Genomic DNA, 6,186 nt, shown 5'->3' on the forward strand with positions numbered 1-6,186 from the left:
TCTCCTCTAAACACCTGCAGCCCGCCGGGCCCACCTCCAGCTCGCGGGTCGTGGCGCCGCCTCCCTTTGTCCCCGTGTAGCTGGGAGCTCCAAGGCATCAATCCCGGCGCGCTGATGTTTATGTAGAGCAGAGGAGCTAAAAGCGGCCGCTCTGCTTATTGACTAAGCATTAACGGGACATTATCTGGCCAGAACCGCCTTATTTATGAGCCGCCCATAACGACTCGGGTCTGACTTATGAGCGAGTCGGACCCGAGCGAAGCTGCTCACACACTCCACTGATATCTGACGCGCCGGAGCGCCCGAGACCCGCGGTGGCGTCTTCAGGATTTACGGCGATCTCTGTAGGTCACATGTGAGTCTGCTTATCTGGCCCCGGGTTGTGTCTCCACGCCCGGAAGGAGGATCCGGTCTAGGTGGTCATAAAGTTATGGCAGAAGGAACACCTCGTCCTGTCTTGTGAGGTTCTGGTCCCGCGACTCGACAAAGCAGGTCAACAAACAGAAAGCAATTACGCTGCAGCTGCCGCCGCCGCCGGCGTAATTACGACGCGGACAGCTTCATTCTAAACACGAGCTAAAAGCGTCGTTCATCATCCTCCCTCTGACGCCCTGGTCATGTGACACGGGCGGCGGGGAGGAGGGGGGGGGGGGGGGAGAGAGGGGGGAGACCGGATTGGCTGCTTCGGGATTCTTTTTGGAGGTCGACCAGTCAGCAGAGTTGACCTCCCAATGACCTTGTTTCACTTGACCCCTCGAGGGCCTGAAGGTCACTCTCGCTATCAGCTGGAGGGAGACGGGAAGACAAATGGCGGGGGAGAGGGGTGAGGAGAGGGGTGAGGAGAGGGGGGGGGACAGGTGAGACGGTGTGAGGAGAGAAGAAGAGCGAGGAGAGGTTGGATGAGCAGCTGGTGATTTCTTTTCCACCATCATGGGGTCTCCCTCCCCTCTCACCCTCTCACCCTCTCACCCACTCACCCTCTCACCCTCTCACCCACTCACCCACTCACCATCTCACCCTCACACCCATCCTTACTCCCCACTGTCAGTCGTGTCCTGCTATCCTCAGACCTGAGGATACATTACCCATTCACTCACTCATTCTTCACTCCTACATCCACTCACTCTTTATCATTCACACAATATCAACTCACTCACGCACTCTTTATCAATTGACACACATTCATCCACTCACTATTCATCCATACATACCTCACACTTTATTCACTCACTCACTCTTTATTAACTCACTCACTCTTCATCTATACATACCTCACTCTGTATTCACTCACTCACCCTGCATTCACTTACTCACTCTTCATCCATACATACCTCACTCTTTATTCACTCACTCACTCTTTATTAACTTACTCACTCTTCATCTATACATACCTCACTCTTTATTCACTCACTCACTCTTTCTATACATACCTCACTCTGTATTCACTTGCTCACTCTTCATTCACTCACTCACTCTTCATCCATACATACCTCACTCTTTATTCACTCACTCACTCACTCACTCTTTGTTCACTCACTCACTCCTCACTCTTCATCCATACATACCTCACTCTTTATTCACTCACTCACTCTTTCTATACATACCTCACTCTGTATTCACTTGCTCACTCTTCATTCACTCACTCACTCTTCATCCATACATACCTCACTCTTTATTCACTCACTCACTCTTTGTTCACTCACTCACTCCTCACTCTTCATCCATACATACCTCACTCTTTATTCACTCACTCACTCTTTATTCACTCACTCTTCATCTATACATACCTCACTCTTTATTCACTCACTCACTCTTTATTCACTCACTCTTCATCCATACATACCTCACTCTTTATTCACTCACTCTTCATCCATACATACCTCACTCTTTATTCACTCACTCACTCTTTATTCACTCACTCTTCATCTATACATACCTCACTCTTTATTCACTCACTCACTCTTTATTCACTCACTCTTCATCAATACATACCTCACTCACCCTGTATTCACTCACTCACTCTTCATCAATACATACCTCACTCACCCTGTATTCACTCACTCACTCTTCATCAATACATACCTCACACTTTATTCACTCCCTCACTCTTTATTCACTAACTCACTCTTCATCAATACATACCTCACTCACTCACTCACTCACTCACTCACTCACTCACTCACTCACTCACTCACTCACTCACTCACTCACTCACTCACTCACTCACTCACTCACTCACTCACTCACTCTCTCACACTGTGTTAAAGAGTTAGTTAAGTGTGATGACATCATCTGAAGTGACATCTGTGCGTCATGTTGTCGTCCATCAATCATCAGAGTAAACAATCATTCGTCGGACACGGCGGGATGATTGACAGACGACACGTGGAAGACAAGAGCGTCCTGTGTCTCCCCGTCCTCTCCCTGTCGTCATGGTAACGGGCAGAACAGGAGGTCTGGACCTCACGTAGAAGTCTTGGGACCAAACCAGAGAATCGGCTCACATTGTCAAAAACTGCACGCTCAGCAGAATCCCAAAAAGTTTTTTCGCTTTTCGCTCGCCTGCAGCTTTTAAAGGTCAAACCACAGAGGTCAGCGACTGGACCGGCTCGTGCGCCGCTACAGGCAGGAAGTGACCCGAACGACACCGTCGTCTCTGCAAATGCCAGGTTTGTTTTGTGTGGCTCTGATCCATCCCTCCAGGTCCAGAAGAAGTTGCTGCACAACAACTCACCAGAAGTTCCTCTGGTCCTGGTGCCGTTGAACGAGGGTCGTCCAACTCCAGACGCATGTGTGACGGTGTAGCCACAAATTTTGTCCCCCCACTTCCTACGTGATGACGTCACACGCTTCATATGCGAACGTCTCTTTAAAATATTTTTTATGGGTTAAAGAAACGTCAACAGAACGTTTACATACGATACTTTTTTACCACATAAAACATTTATATTGACGAAAAGACGATCTTCGTCAACATAATCACTTTCCGTTCGTTCACTTCCTGGTCTGACGATCATGTGACTTTGACACCAACAGGAAGTGTCCGTGCTACATGTGACGAAGCTGCTGATTGGCTGAAGCCGTTTTACAAATGGAACAAATAAAAATAAAAGGACTCGTTCAATAAAGTGGGTATATGTACATTTATTAATTGATTTAATTGATTTAAAGAAAAATCGAAATGAAACCTAAATAATTACTGGGGTGTTTATGATCCGTTATAGTTATAGAAAGAGGAATATTCTAACATTTATTTTATTTGAAAAGCGAATTATTTCGGAACTCGAATTTTAGAATTGCATTGTACAGTTGTGCGATATTATTAGTAAAACAGCTTCAGCCAATCAGAGGCTTCGTCACATGTAGCGCGGTCACTTCCGTTGGTCTCAAAGTCACATGATCATCAGACCAGGAAGTGAAAGAAAGTGATCATGTTGACGAAGATCGTCTTTTCGTCAATATAAATATTTTATGTGGTAAAAAAGTATCATGTAAACGTTCTGTTGACGTTTCTTTAACCCATAAAAAATATTTTAAAGAGACGTTCGCATATGAAGCGTGTGACGTCATCATGTAGGAAGTGGGGGGACAAAATTTGTAGGGGGGACAACATTTGTAGGGGGGACAAAATTTGTAGGGGGGACAAAATTTGTAGCTACACCGGTCGTGTGTGAATCATTCAAATCATTTTGTACGACCAGCAGGTGCGACTGTGACTGCGTTTGACAGTCAAATCGGATCAGAACCTCGTGACATTCAAATGTTTGTCAACAACAGTAACACGGTCTCGTCCAGAGACAATGTCCACGTCTGTCCACAACTCTTCATGTCTTTCCACGTCTGTTGAAATGTCTGTCTTCGTCTGTCCACATCTGACCATTTATGTCCACGTCTGTCCATGTCTGTCCACGTTTGTCTTTGTCTGTCCACATCTGTCCATATCTGACCATGACAGTTCATATCTGACCATGTCTGTCCATGTTTGTCTTTGTCTGTCCATATCTGACCATGTCTGTCCATGTCTGGCCACGCTTGTCTTTGTCTGTCCACATCTGACCATGTCTGTCCATGTCTGTCCATATCTGTCCACGTTTGTCTTCGTCCGTCCACATCTGTCCACGTCTGTCCACATTTGTCTTCGTCTGTCTACGTTTGTCTTTGTCTGTCCATATCTGACCATGTCTGTTCATATCTGACCATGTCTGTCCATGTTTGTCTTTGTCTGTCCATATCTGACCATGTCTGTTCATATATGACCATGTCTGTCCATATATGACCATGTCTGTCCATGTTTGTCTTTGTCTGTCCATATCTGACCATGTCTGTTCATATCTGACCATGTCTGTCCACGTTTGTCTTTGTCTGTCCATATCTGACCATGTCTGTTCATATCTGACCATGTCTGTCCACGTTTGTCTTTGTCTGTCCATATCTGACCATGTCTGTTCATATCTGACCATGTCTGTCCACGTTTGTCTTTGTCTGTCCACATCTGACCATGTCTGTCCATGTCTGTCCATATCTGTCCACGTTTGTCTTCGTCCGTCCACATCTGTCCATGTCTGTCCACGTCTGTCCACATTTGTCTTCGTCTGTCTACGTTTGTCTTTGTCCGTCCACATCTGTCCATGTCCGTCAATGTCTGTCCACGTCTGTCCACATTTGTCTTCGTCTGTCTACATATGTCTTCGTCGATCCACATCTGACCATGTCTGTCCATGTCTGTCTCCGTCTCTCCATATCTGAACATGTCTGTCCACGTCTGTCCACGTTTGTCTTTGTCTGTCTACGTTTGTCTTCGTCTGTCCATATCTGACCATGTCTGACTTTGTCTTTTCACATCTGACCATGTCTGTCCATGTCTGTTTTCGTCTGTCCACATCTGACCATGTCTGCCGACGTCTGTCTTTGTATGTCTATGTTTGTCTTTGTCTGTCCACGTTTATCTTCGTCTGTCCACATATGACCATGTCTGTCCACCTGTGTCTTTTTCTGTCCACATCTGACCATTTATGTCCACCCTTGTCTTCATCTGTCCATGTCTGGCCTTGTCCATGCTTATCTGTTTGCATCTGTCAATGCCTGTCCTTGACTGTCCCCATCTGTACTCGTCTGTTGAACATCTGTCCTCATCTGTGGACACGTCTGTCTAAATCTGTCCACGTCTATAATGTCCGTTTTCATCTGTCAATGTCTGTCCTCATTTGCCTTGGTATGTCCACGTCTGCGGACACGTCTGTCTACGTTGTAACTTTTCTGTTGAACATCTTTCCTCGTCTTTCCACGTCTATAACGTCTGTTTTCATCCGTCCATGTCTGTCTACGAATGTCCACATCTGTACTCGTCTGTTTACATCTGTTCCGGTCCGTCTACGTCTTTCCAAGTCCGTCTACATCTGTCTTCGTCTCTCCACGTCTGACCACGTCTTCGTCTCATTCGTCCGTGTCAAGTGCGTCTGTTGTCCACGTTTCTTCATGAATGACAAACTTTTGACCTCGAAGACACATGACAATGTGGAGCGGAGGTGCGGCAGATGTTCCTCAGCTCCTCTCACACGCTCCTGCACTTCAACTCCATCAGGGAGGTGACTTTTAAAAAGTCCTGGCGAGAGTCAGGAAACGACGGCGGGTTCATAAAAGCAGAACCGAGGGATCGATGCTGCAGTAATTCAGCTGCTGTCAGAGCCTAATTGAAGAATGACGCAGTGGGAGTTCACACACCAGCCGCTCCAGGAGAAGAAGAAGAAGAAGAAGATGACGACCGGCTCCACGACACCGGCCGCCAGAACCAACAGAACCTCCCGACGTGGTCATGGGATTCATTAGAGGGTCTGAGGCAGGACCCCCTGACCGGACCAGATCTTTGTGATCCACGTTCACCGAACCACAGTCACACGAGGTGCGACAAATGAAACCAGTGTTTTTGAAAATATACATTTATTTAGACCATCGACAACAAAACTCACAATCGTGTGTTGTGTGTCAGCGAGATGCTGCCATTATTGTGACGTTAATGTTGTGATATAAAAGTAAGAAGTTTGTGTGTTTGAAACACAAGTGTGTAACAGAGGAAACATTTCCAAAAGAATCAAGTGATTCAAATGTACGACAGATTCAAAGATAAAAACTGCATCAATTATTAAACAAGTACAAAAACAAAATCACATCAACTTTGATAAAATCAGT

Source organism: Callionymus lyra, chromosome 19 (assembly GCF_982586985.1).
Source record: "Callionymus lyra chromosome 19, fCalLyr1.hap1.1, whole genome shotgun sequence".
Classification (NCBI taxonomy): Eukaryota; Metazoa; Chordata; class Actinopteri; order Syngnathiformes; family Callionymidae; genus Callionymus; species Callionymus lyra.